Raw genomic sequence first — 13,961 nt, forward strand, 5'->3', positions numbered from 1 at the left:
CTAGGGGAAGACAGACATTCCAAGAATTAATTTCAGTACAATATGATCAGATAGTGATTGACCAATACACAGAGAGGGGGAGCGGTCAGGAACTAACATTGATTTTGTACTTACCATTGTTGGAGACTGAGGCAGGAACTTTAACCTCAGAGGGACACTCAAAGCAGGAAGACAAGTTAGGAGATCAGTGTTCCTAGGCATTTGAGAGCATCTTACTCCAAAGAACTTAGACTTCTTTCTTTGCTTCTTCCTGAAGAAAAATCAGTAGGGAAATATTCAAGAATCGAAGACTGCAGATTGTCTCTGTGAATACTTGTTTTTAGTTGTTTCTTTAAAAAAAATTACTGTTAAGGCAGCTGGAAAGATGAATTGGATCAGGAAAACTCTCACTCAAGCAGGAGTGCAGTTGGGAGACCAGTGTCCAAGATGAAAGGGTTCAAGTGCTTCTTAGCCCAACCAGTGGGTTTAAACTTTTTTACCATCACCCCCCACATTAAGGGGTAGGCACAACACCTTGTCAACGGTGGTTCACCCCACCCGTGATTTTCCTGAGTGGATTAAAATCGAGTAGTGTTTAAAGGATTACTGCTTCGACATAGCAATGCACAGAGTAAAATCTTCGCCCCTCCTTCCAGTGCCCCTTCTCATTCTAGCCTCTCCCCAACCCTCCTCGTTTCCATTTATCCTGTGTTCTATTTCACCAGATATTTTTGGCGTGTCCATTGTGTGCCAGATACTGCCAAGCACTAGGGAAATGACAGTGAACAAGATATAGTTTTAGACAGAGTGGTTTACTAGTAAGAAGGTTATGGGAGGGCACTTTCATATGGGGGGAACCTATCTATTATCCTCCAAATCATATGGAAGCATACTCTTACCCTGCCTTGAAGAACTGGATCTGCAGAATAAAACAATCCCCACGTTTCGCCCAGGACAAATTGATAAAAATTATTCAACATGGAGGCGTGATGGTATTAAGTTATTACAGTCAAGGATAAAGGAAAAATTCTTTAGATATCAGGCCTAAGGAAAATAATAAATTACCCATAGGGGGAAAATGGTGCTGGCCTCAGACTTCCCCACAGTCCCAATATCTGGAGACGATGTAGGAATGTCTACAAAATTCTGAGGGAAAAAAAATGACCCAAGAATAATAAATCCAGGCAAGTGTTTGTATAGACATAAGAGCATCAAGCAGATATTCCCAAGCACAGAAGAATTTAGAGTTTCAGCATTTCTGAGTCCTCCTTGAAAAATCCACTTGATAGACTCCAGTCAACTAAGACATGAGTCAGAATGAAAGTATTCAGGAATGAAGAAGCTATGTGATAAAAAGACAAGTGAGCAATAAATCCATTTAAACTGAGAACCCAACCTACAAATCCTGGAGTTATGAAGTTACTTCCAAATCCTGAGAATTATGAGTATAGCATAGAATGTAAATGTTAAAAATCTTATTATTATCGAGTAAAAAAAAAGTAATATAACTAATGAAAATCAGAAGGTGTCAGAACGTGGGAATTAGGGCTACTTTCCTCACCTTTCATAGCAGAGAATTAGTAAATGGTGTCTGAAATTGAAATATGAAGTATATAGGCCAGACACAGTGGTTCACACCTGTAATCCCAGCACTTTGGGAGGCCAAGGTGGCTGGATTGCTTGAGCCCAGAAGTTCAAGACCAGCCTGGGCAATGTGGCTAAACCCTGTCTCCACTAAAATACAAAAAAAAAAAAAAAAAAATTAGCTGGGCTTGGTGGCATGTGCCTGTAGTCCCAGCTACTCGGGAGGCTGAGATGGGGAGATCACTTGAGCCAGGGAGGTTGAGGCTGTAATGAGTCTTGATTGTGCCACTGTACTCCAGCCTAGGTGAGAGAGTGAGACCTTGTCCATCTCTAACTGTTTTTGATAAACTTATTTTCTTAACCCTAAAGAGCTTTTTTAGAAAATAATATCTCCTGCAGAGACTCATTTCTTCAGTTTCCTCTTTTTCATTCTTAGAACCAAGTAAAATATAATTTTACACACTTTATTTCTAGAAATAATTGCCCATTTTGTCTGTGTGTCTAGCCAGCTCCAGCTGGGTGTACATGTGTATAGCAAGGTATCTGGAATAATGCTTACCTAATATTAGTAAGTTTTTCCTGGATGGTGATGATGTAGATTAGTTTTGTTTTGTTATTCATGCTGTTATGTATTTATTGATTTTTTAAGCAATTAGCAAATAGTATTTCCATAAAAACAATAATTTTAATACTAAAGAAAAAAGGCAGAGAAAGAAAGAAGGAAGGGAAAAAGTAACACCTAAGACCTGTTATAGGGAGGCACATGGCAGGCATATGTCTGGGCATGAGATGCAGAGCTTGACTTTTCTCTCTCTAGGCCTCGGTGTCCTCACCTGTGAATGGGATGAATAATTTTATCTGCTTCTGAGGGCTGCTGGGAGGAGCAAATGAGAGAATGCCTGGGAGGCACATGGTACAGTATCTGGCCCATCAGTAGTTCAATACACGTTGACTTAAAAGGTTAAAATCATGCAATATAAGAACAGAAGAAACTTTAGTGATTCACCTTTTTATTTAATAATTTTACCCACGAGAAAACTGAAGCCCACAGATGGTTGCCCAAGATCACATGGCTAGGTATGGCAGGACTTCCGTCCTCAAAGCCAGCTCCTTGTGCATCCCATCCAGCAGGCATAGGAATGAGAACAGAGGCATATATAATACACAGTCATCAAGTACTTGGGCTAATACTAAAATTACTCCTTAGTATTCTCAGAGCACACACCAATAGATACATAATAGGAGAGGATATCTACGTACCCTTAGCTAAGGAGAAACACTTGCATTTAAAATTTTACCCCAGAAAACTCCACAGCATGGATTACACATTTGTGGCTAACTAAGAGGTGACTGAAGTTGGTCCTTTTATCCCCATCCAGCTAGAGTTAATCCTGTCTTTATCATCTCTTTCACTTTGAGATAATGAACTGAATAGCTGAACTCCCAATTGTTCATTTAATTAATTTTTTTCTATTGCCACTTTGTGGCAATAAACATGGTGTCTCAATAGACCCTGCCTCTTGAGTTTTTCCTGAGTCATTGGGAAAAGCCTATACATTAATATTCATGGCAGGGTGGGCATCAAAGTAGACCTCCTGGCAGAGATTTCACATGCTGTTTGTGCAATTAATGAAGATTAGTGATTCTCGGAATGGATAGGGTTTTGCAAATGGTGGAAAGGACAGAAGGAAAAAGGAGAAGATCATTTCATAAGCAATTTTAAATTTAAAAGTATGACATCAAGAAGCAACCTCCCAGGGAGAGATGTGATTATCATTGTGAAATTTGTCAAAGAAAAAAAAAAAAAGTCAAGTTGACAGCTTCAAAGCCAGAGCAGTGATGTTATCACTTCCTGTGGTATTATCTGTACCATGGAGCAATTAGACTAGTACAAAGTGGGCTGGGTTAACATAGTATTCTAAGTAATAGGCCCAGACCATCCAGCTGCCTAAATTGATTAATGATATGCAAATGGAATTTACAGACTACAGTCATCTGTTTTCTTCCTCTAGGCTGTCTGTCTTTTCCTAACCCCATTCTTTGCTTTCACTAAAATGAAGAGAAAGTACTGTGAATATCAGGCAGCAAATTACTTTCTTTTTTTCAATTTTACCTTTCTGAGCTATGATTCAAGCCATCAAAAGTCTATCTCCAGCCTATAGGGAACTGACATATTCATTGTTGTATGTCACTTCTCCAACTCTGCTGCCGTCATTTCAACTAACCTTAAATTGAATACTGTCGGCATCAGCTAGAATCCCTAACAAACGGCGCGCCTCATCACCATACTAATTGAATGAAAAATGTTCCATGATTTAAATACCTATTGCTTCATCATTTCCCCAGTCTTTGGCTTCCATTTTGTCAGGCATGAAGTTGGTGATTAAACCCAAGGCATAATTATTAGCAACAGAGAAACCGTTGTCCCATCTTGCAGTTTCCTGACCAGGTGCAGACTCCCGGCTCCACACTGAGCATGTCTGTCAGTCTTATGAACAATCCCCACAGAATAAGTGACTGATTTTCTCTTTATAATCACGGAGGCGCTTTACAGCAAATTGTCCCACTAGACCTCTACTTCTGAATGGCATAATGAACATTTCAGTGTGGCGAGAAGTTTATATATTGAAAGGGGGTGTCAGAGTTGGAACTAGGACGCTGGCATCTTTTATCAATACACCTACCGTGGCTGCCTCCCACCACTCTGGCCTCTGTTGCTTTTGACAGTTGTGTAAAATGAGGAAAGCCTTACGAAGCAGGGTGGGAGAAACCTGTTTACAAAGTTCTGGATTTGAGTGCAAGTAAAAAGGAAGCTTGTCTGAGCCTAAAGAGCTGTGTACAGGAGGGGTGTTGTCATAGAAAGCAATTTACACAGGAGAATGAGGACAGTTTTGTGTTCAGGAGTTACAGAAAGGACACTTTTTAAAAGCTCGTTTCAGAGACTAACAAAACAAGGCTGATTGACTTTAGATTTGAGTTACTCGAATTTGGTGCATCCAATTCAGTGAACCTGTCTGCCAAGCTATCAAATGGAGAAGATAACCTGTGTGAGTGTGATGAAAGACACTCAGAGTGCTACTCTTCCTCCGCCTACCACTAGAATGCAAAAGTGCAGCTGGTTTTCCTCACTTGTCCAGTAATAGAAGAAGCTCTGGGGTTTGAAAGTCTAATGCTTTGTAGCTCAACCCAGATATCTGTGGACTTCATATGGGTTCTGCTTACACATTCTAAATTCTGGGCATTTTCCCATTGCAGGGATGATGTACCCCTTGAAGCGAAGTTACCATAGCATCTTCTTCTTTAAAAAGCTTTCACATTACTAATATTCATTTATGTACACATGAAATTAAAAGGTAGAAATCTTCTAAAACTCAAATTTGTATCTGCCAGAGACTTTTCCTCTATGTTAATGCTCTTTTTCTTGCACCCGGATGCATATCCGTGGACTTCGAGGCTACATTCATGAGCCATTTCCAAGAGGTGTTATTTTCTTTCTTCTCAACTGCAAGGTTTACAGATTATTAGATTATTTGCAGATATGGAAATGTCTATCATATATTTACAAACTACAAACCACATAAAAAGAACATTGTCTTTCTAATTTACATTTTTGAAATTTAAATACTTGATAACTTTATGTGAATAAGTAGCTTGAACTTCTGGTGATTAGTTTTTGATTACTTTAACTTTTGGGAATAATTTATAGAACATAGAGAAATGTAGAATGCCCATAAAGTAATAGACCATTGCTGGGTGGTTTTGAATAAAATCTCTTCCTAATGAGAATTCAAATACATTAGGTTCTGGAGTTCCCCCACTTAAAGTTTAAGGTAATGTTTTTAATGTCACATTTTTATCCATCCAGACTTTGAAAAAGTGTTTCTTCTACATCAAATCCAAAGGCAATGTGGTGTAAAACACCAGAAAATTGGGTGTAAAGGTGAAAGAGTCCTAATCTAACCACTCATTGGCTGGTGACCTTGAACGAGTCACTCTACCTGGCTGTCAATCGTCTGTAGAATGAGAGGTCATGACTCTAAGGTTCCTTGCAACTTGAAAAATTTTGTGAATTCAATCTCAGTGCTTAGCATAAAGCGGAATATAAGATGCCTGCTCTGGATATGTTTAGAATCTATTTGCTAGTCACATATTGAAAAATATCACAAGGATTAGGAATTCCATCGGCACGCAAATATTAATTTTGACTTGGAAATAACAAGACAAATGGCCGACTAATCACCCTTGATACAGAGAAAGTCAGGTTCAACTTCAGGATAATGTATTATTCTTGTGTGACAATGTGTGAATTGTATAACAGAATAAGGAATCTACTTGTATGTTAAGTGAATACACTTCTTGTTATGGAAAAAGCAATGTTTTCAAAGATGATCTTAAAGTCTGGGATGTGTTAGAACTCACTGTAGAAAGTATTGATGATAGTAATAAGTAAATATTGAATGAATGAATGAAGCATATAATTATAACAGTGGCTTTCTGAGTGAGTGTTTTAATAGGATATACTGTGAATATTTGTGCCTTGAAAAGTGCTAGGGTGAATTGTATCACAAATACATGACTTTGAAGGTTTTCAGGTCAACTCTAATGTGACAACAAATCTCATGAGCCTTGCTGATCTCTGCCTGCATTTGTTGTAATGCCATAAAAGTCATTCTGTGACACATTACACCATGACAAATACTTTGACCACTGCTCACACATCGATGAGAAGTAAGTTTTCCGGCCAGTTTCTGGTGGGGGAGGGAGAAACCACCTCCCATAATCTATCTATTAACCATCAACAGTATGAAACAGAAATTTAGGAAACTTTCCACCTGCTCATTTGATTTGAGTCAGTTCTAACTGGCAACTCATGGCAGCATCATTTTCCAGGAGGTTTACGCAAAAGAAGCTAGAGGAAGTGGCCCTAGTTCCCCACATCAGTCAGTTTCTTCTTCCTTTTCTGGCTGTTTGAACCTCAGTCTTCCTGCAGGGGGTTGGGCTTTGCCCACTCTTGCTGACCTCAGTGGAGGGGACCATGCCATGTTCTGGCCTTTTTCTCCTCTCAGGATAGGTGACAGTCAGACATAGTCCCCAGAGATCTCTCCCTACCTGATCACCTCCAAAGGTCTCACAGTGTTGACCTGCCACATTTCAGTGGGCTGCCTATTCTTCCTTAACCTTTCCCAGAATCACAGCATGGCTTTGTATATATTAGAAGATTCAAAAATTCAGGTTATATAGCACATAGGACATGGAACATAGACTGCACAATAGCCAAGACACAAGGCAGCAACAAAAGCTCAACCATGAAAGGAGAGGGTATGTCCATTGCTTACAATCGATCATGCTCTGGCTGCTTATACTGATGGGTGAATGAAAGGTGCTTTGAAAGAGAAAGGATTCATTACCTTGTTTCTGTGACATATATTAAATCTCTGTAAAAGAGACAAGCCTCAAAAGAGAGAGCAGAGGAAAGCCAAGCTCTTGGGCACAAGGAGGTATCTGGCATCTTTTGGATGGATCTTATGGAACAGACTCTTTGCCCTATCTCTGATTAGATAGAGATCCCTTTGCTGACATTCTGGTTGGATAGGGACCCTTTTGCTGTTTGGATAGGGATCCTTTTGCTGAATTGAGGATGACTAGCACTTACTTAGAGAGCAACTTTTGTCCCCAACCCTGGTTTTCAGATGATGTAACTGAGACTCTGAGAGACTGATGGACATCCTCAGGATTACCCAGAGACAAAGGGGGAATAAAATAAGATTCCAGACTTTCAGATCATACTATTTCCTTGTGAACATCAGGAAAAATGAGTTTTAAACATGGACAAACTGGTAGTAATGGGAATCCACCAATTCATTTAACAATTATTTCTCCTACTCTGTGCCAAGGCCTACTTCTAGGGGTCTGGAAATACAGTAATGAAATAAATACTGTCATTGCTTATATTCTATATGCAACTAGGCAAATAAACATCAATTATAATGTTATGTTCTTATTAGTGCTAGGAACAAAAATAAAGCAAGCAAGGAGAGAAAAGTGATATGGGTGCTGTTTTAGATGACAGGGAAGCCCTCTCTGAGGAGGTGGTATTTGATCAGAGACCAGCACATAGTGATGGAGCAAGTCATGTGACAATGTGGGGACAAGACATGCCCAAGCAGAGCCCCCCAGGCGGGATGGTTTGTGTGTTTAAAAAACACTCTAAAGGCCAGTGTGGCTGGATAAGAGTGAAACAGGCAGGGAGAGGCAGGAAGAAGACTGGAGAACCATCAGAATTGAGATCCTGGAAAGCTTTGGATTTTACTCTAAGTGTGATGTGAGCAACTGGAGGATTCTGAGCAAAAAGTGACAAAATGTGATTTGTTTTTGAGAACCATCAGCCTGGTTTTGGTGTGATTAATAGACTGTGAAGGGCAGGCATGTAAGCAGGGAGACCAGTTAGGTTGTCCAGGAGAGAAATAACAATGGGTTCATATGCACACACTGTGCCATGGCTTACCCAGCACCAATTCTCCATTTCCTCTCCCTTTCCTTCATCTACTAGACAAGCTGAAAAGCCAGATGTTTGGTCTTCTGATTCCCCTTGCAGCTCTAGGTGGCCATGTAACATGGCTCCTGCCAGTGAGATATGACAGATAATCTGCTGAGAAAGCTTTAGGGAGATCTCTGCTTTTTTGGTAAGAAGGGTGACAGATATGGTTGACACTATTTTTTTTTCCTCCTTTTTCTCCTTAGCTTATCCCCTTCTTCTTATATGGAATTTGAACATGATACCTGGAGGTGCAGTAGTCAGTTTGTGACTGTAAGGCAATAAGCCAAGAATGACAGAATAGAAAACTAGAAAGATCTTTTGTCCTTCATGATATCATTTGGCCCCTGCACCAATCTTTGATCACAGGCCTCTGGATGTCCTTACATGAGCCTAGTAATGACCCCCTAAAGTCAGGGGTCAGGATAATTTTTCTGTAAATGCCCAGGTAGCAAATATTTTAGGCTTGATGGGCCAGATAGTCTCTATCACAATGACAACTTTGCTGTTGTAGCACAAAATCAGCCATAGACCATACACAAAAGAATGAGAATGGCTGTGTTTCAATAAAACTTTATTTACCAAACTAGATGGCAGGCCAGATTTGGTCTGGTGACCCTAGTTTGCTGATCCTTGGTTTAAGCTTAAGTTTTCTCCAACTCTAGCCATTCTTCAGTGATTCATGTAAACCAGAGTGGGACTCATGGAGGTGGCAAATGTGATTAAATTCAGAACGTATTTGGTATCAAGGATGACAATAAAGTTTGGGGCTTGAATTGAAAAACTAGTTGAATGATGCCATTTACGGAGATGAGGAACACTAGGAAGGATTAGATTGAGGAAGAAGATGGAAGGCAGTAATCTTGTCTTGGACATTTTAAGTTTGAGGCATTTACTTGGCATCCAAATGGAGATATCAATGAGGAAGTTGAAAGAAAGGCTGGGGCTAGTGATATAAATGTGGATGCTATCATTGAGTAGCTGGAATTGAAGCCATGGGATGGGAGGAGATCACCTAAGGGACAGTGTAGATAGAGAAGTTCAAGGATTGAGCTCTAGGAGATTCGAACATTTTGAGATTAGGGTGAGGAGAATGATTCAGCAAAGGGGACTCAGAAGACATGGCCAGGTATTTAGGAAGAAAATCATGAGAGTGGGATTTCCTTGAATCCTAGTGAAAAAAGTACGTGAAGTGCTTTTGAGAGGTTGAGTAAGATGAGGACCAAGAATGGGCCATTTGGTTTGGCATCATGGAAGTCATTAGAGACTTGACCAGGGAGATTTTGCAGTGTTTTTGATGGAGCGGTTTTGGTGGAGGATTGGGGATAAAACCATAACTCCCAAAGATGAATGGGCGGTAAGAAATTGGAGGTATCAATATTACAGAGTTATAATAGTTAGCACAATTTGGTGCCAATGAAAGGATAAACAAATAGACTAATTAGGACAGAATGAAAAGCCCAGAATCAGGCCCATGCATATACGGACACTTGATTTCTCCAAAAAGTGTTGCCAAGATCAGTGGAAACGGATGGCCTTTTCAGAGAATAGTGCTGGGATAGTTAAATATTGGTGTGGGAAAAAATAATTTCAGATTGTACACAAGAAACAATTACAAGTATACTGCAGACATATTTATGTATAAAAGATGAAGCAATAAAACAACTATAAAGTAACATAGAAGAACAGCTCCATGATATTGGAGAGACAAATATTTCTTAATCAGAACCAAAAGAGCAGTACTAATTATAAGGAATAGATTAATAATTTTGATTACACTGAAATTAAGAACTTCTTTTCATTAAGATACAGTATGTGATTAAGAGAGTGAAAAATCAAGCCAGTGAAAGCTGTGACTTTTGTAACATCTGTAACCAACAAATGGTTTATATCCAGAATAGGTAAAGAACACTGAAGCTCAATAAGAAAAAGACAAACAGCTTAGTGAAAATATACACAAGAGATATGAACAGATACTTCTCTAAAGAAGATATCCAAATGGTCAGTAAAGACGTAAAAAAGTCTCAACCCCATTAGCAATAAGGTAAATCAAATTAGACCACACATGCCTCTACATATCCATCGTAAAGATTAAAATTAGAGCCCCCAAAACCAAGTATTGGCAGGAATATGAAGCGACAATCCTATACTTTAATAGACAGTAAATTGGTACACACAACCGCTTTTAAAAACCGTTGACAGAATTCTACAACTGCACCTATGCCAACTCTTCGATCCAGCAATTCCGCTCTTAGATATATACCACACAAAAATGCACACAAGTGTGTGTTGGAGAAATGTACTGGAATCTTCATAGCAACATTGTTTATCATAGCCCCCGAACTGTAAACAGCCCAAATGCCCATCAATAGTATAATGTAGAAATAGTTTGTGGTAAATTTCTACAATATTATAACACAATAAAATAAATAAAATTCAAGTATTATGCAATAAATCATGAGACCTCACAAACATAGTGTTGAGTGAAAAGGGCAGACACCAAAAAATACACATGGTGTATGACTCTATTTATGTAAAGTCCTCTTGGGGAAGGGACCAGGCACGTGTTATAATATACGGCATTGAAGGATGCATGTGATTTTAGGTGGCAAAGTCATTTTTAAAAAGCAAAGGAGTGATTACTTTAAAAATTAACTCTCTTATGCTGGGTTAGACTGGAAATGGACTCAGATGGAGTTTTGCATGCAGAAGATTTATTGACAAGTGCTTTCATGAACAAAACATGTAAAGAGGAAAGAGAAGCAGTACTGGACAGAAGAGGAAGTTAAACTGCAATGCAATCACAAGGCCTTAGCTGATCCACAAAAAACTCTAGAGGTGGGATGTTCTTTAGAGTTATTCCCCCATTGAAGAAAGGTGGTTAGGCCTTTGTGCCCCATGCAAATCAATTATTAGACACAGGCTTCCCCTAAGGAGGGAACCTATTTGGAGTGAAGCAATACCCAAATGTGATTTCCAGAGAAGGAATATTTCTGGTAGCTGAGGAAATGAATGCCTTTGTCCTGAAGAAGGGATCTGTGGTACATCACAGTGTCTACTACCTCAGGATAGTGGTTACCTTTAGTGGGCAGGTTGGGTGAACTCAGCATCTCAATGGTGTAATAAAGGATTCCATTTCTTTTCTTCCTTCTGCTCTGCTACCTCAGTGTGTTGGCTTTCCTCCATCGGCCGGCAGCTCTCATGGCTCCAAGATGGATGCTCCCATTGATGTAGACATCAATGTCCAAAAAAGACAAGGATGGGTTTTGTGAACTTTTTAAAAGCAAGGGGAATATTTTTAGGCACTCCCCACAGACTTCATCTCATATTTCACTGACCAGAATTGTGCCGCATGCCCATACTTAAACCAACCAAAGTGAAGGAGACTGGAACTACCCGTGATGGGCTTAGACCTGTCAAGAATCTTCCTCTGGGTGAGAGGAGGAGGGATGGTGGGTGAAATCCAGGTGTCTCTGAGACACATGGTCAACTGACACCTAAACAACATCACAGTTTGCTTAGCAAGATAGAATGGCTATTGGGTGGAAAACCGTCTGAATTTGCCAAGGGAAACACTGAAGGCCTTTGACTCATGTCAGTTGGGTGCAAGATGGAAAAAAGAGCAAAAAAGTAGGGGTGGCAGTGCATAGACCCATTCAAATTTAGATGAGCTACCAAGGCAGTCGCGGATGATAGGCAAGTCTATGGGCTGGATTTCCCAAACGCATTGAGCCAGACTCTACACTGTCTTCAGCTTAACATCCTTTCCTGTGCTGTTCGTTCCAGGCAATTTTGTATCAGATTTTGCCAGATCAATCTACATTTTAATGCAGAATAAAAATCCAATCTAGATATCAAGTCTGATCAAAGACCGGTGAAATATGTCCACAGTGTGCTATTCAGGTGCCATTCTGTCATATTTGAAAGCATCCTGCTGGAGAAAATAATCTATAAACCATGTTTCCCTGCTTTTTAATTTATTATATTGGTAAAACTCCATTGGCTATTATTTTCCTCCGTCTGTTTCAAAACACTGTTTACTGATATGGAACTGGACTAATCAGTGACCTTTTAAGTACATCCTACGTGCCCCTGAAACAGGAAAGCAACCGGAGGATACGCTTATGGTCATTATGCACAGATCCCTTTTTCTCCTTCAGCCTCTTTCAAAACACATGCCCTGTTATATCAAACACACTGGCAAGGAAACTCTAAATAGGTTTGAAAATAGGTTTAAAACATATCACTCTAATGTCACTTAATGCATGTGCAATAGTACAGCCATGCCATTTTGATCATTCTGAGCAAATGTAACTGAAATTGATTACTAAGTATTTACTGAGAGCTTCCACTGTTATTGAGGGGCTGTTTAGAACACAGAATTAAGCAGCGTTCCTTACCAACAGAGTGCAATTCTCAGGGAGAGTCCAAGTGTTTAAAAACAGGATAAATCTTTCAGTCTTATAGGGTTTTCTGAGAGATATTGTTTCAAGGGAAATCAGAACAGAAGTGTAAAAGAAAAAGAAATAAAACACTACCAAATTATTAGGGAGATCATTTTAGAGCTCAATAAATCCTGATCTATCCCCTACTAAGCAGACTTCTAAGAATTGCTTAGCAGGATTTTTTGGGGACTTCCAGGGTTTCATTTTTAAATAGATCAAAGGACTTCTGATTTAGAGGACTGGTTCATTAGGCTGGCATAATGAGCCATTTTAGGATGATGGGGTCCTTTGGAAGCAGCTGTTGCTGGAAGCCACTAACAAATGTATGAATGATCAGTTCAAGAATGATGTAAAGAAAACTTAAGATATAATCTCATCAACTTTCTCTGGACTGGCAGGAAAAGCCAAGTCTTGGGAACTTCTTTGGTAATTTCAGGGAGAGTCCACACACTGTCATAAGGAGACCACTGTATGGCCCACTTTTTCATGACCAATGTCTCTGTGGCCAACCTGTTATCTGGATTTATAGACAAAGTCATGGCTAGGAAGATATATGTCTCACTCAACACTATTTCCCCTTCCACATCCTTGGAAGATTCTACCAATTACTAATCAGTAAAATATCACCCTACTCTCCTCCCAAGCTCAGATGACACCTCGGTATCCTTCTTTGCAATGGGCTCCAGTGGACTGGAGATCGACTCAAAGCCTTCACCTTATGATTATGATTTTTGTCACCTTTATTGCTAGCAGTATTGCAATAATAATAATAAGCAAGCTATTTATTAATAGCATTGCCTATTAGTAATAATAGGCAAGCTGTTTGGCTTTACTTTTTATGTTTTCTTTCCCACCCACTGGTTTGTTATGTAATCGTTGCCAGAAACCCTTTATAAAATCCTTACATTGTATTTTTGAATTTGCTATTGATTTTACTTGAGATTTTACTTTAAGTAATTAAGCTTGCCCAACTAAAAAAAAAATCTGAGTTTACTTCTCCTCACTGGCATCTCTTTATTCTGTTCACAGATGTCCATGCCATCTTACTATAACCTTTCCATCTCCCTGCAAAGAAACAAGTCCAATTCATCAACTACTGCTCTTGTGGCAAAAGCTCTATTTCTGTCCCTTAGGGCCTCCTTTCTGGCCCTGAGGTTCTCCTTGTCCCCAAAGACTGAAATCTGGCTCAGGGAAATCAGTGTGGCCTGGGAATCACCTGGAAGACTCCAATAAAGAGCCAAATTTGGGTAGAAAGTGGCTGGATAGAGCTTTGCTGGGTAGTTAAGGGAGGCTAGAGGCAGAGACATCACAGCCAAGGGAAAGGGTATCTGTGACTGACCCTGCCATTGGCCTATGCAATATCCATGACTCTGTTTTCCTACTAGCGAGCTCAGTTTGATTTTGGTAATGTGCCCAGT

At 39.7% G+C, this 13,961-nt stretch overlaps 1 long non-coding RNA gene across 3 annotated transcripts in view; it reads right to left on the reverse strand.

Moving 5' to 3' along the window:
* Nucleotides 1–13,961, reverse strand: part of LOC107975734 (uncharacterized) — a 190,155-nt gene that overhangs the window by 43,566 nt on the left and 132,628 nt on the right. For all 3 annotated transcript variants that reach the window (XR_010158809.1, XR_010158810.1, XR_010158808.1), the window contains one exon: nucleotides 115–250. This is a non-coding gene — a long non-coding RNA (uncharacterized LOC107975734). The remainder of the gene's footprint in view (nucleotides 1–114; nucleotides 251–13,961) is intronic.

This window comes from Pan troglodytes, chromosome 6 (genome assembly GCF_028858775.2).
Source record: "Pan troglodytes isolate AG18354 chromosome 6, NHGRI_mPanTro3-v2.0_pri, whole genome shotgun sequence".
Taxonomy (NCBI): domain Eukaryota; kingdom Metazoa; phylum Chordata; class Mammalia; order Primates; family Hominidae; genus Pan; species Pan troglodytes.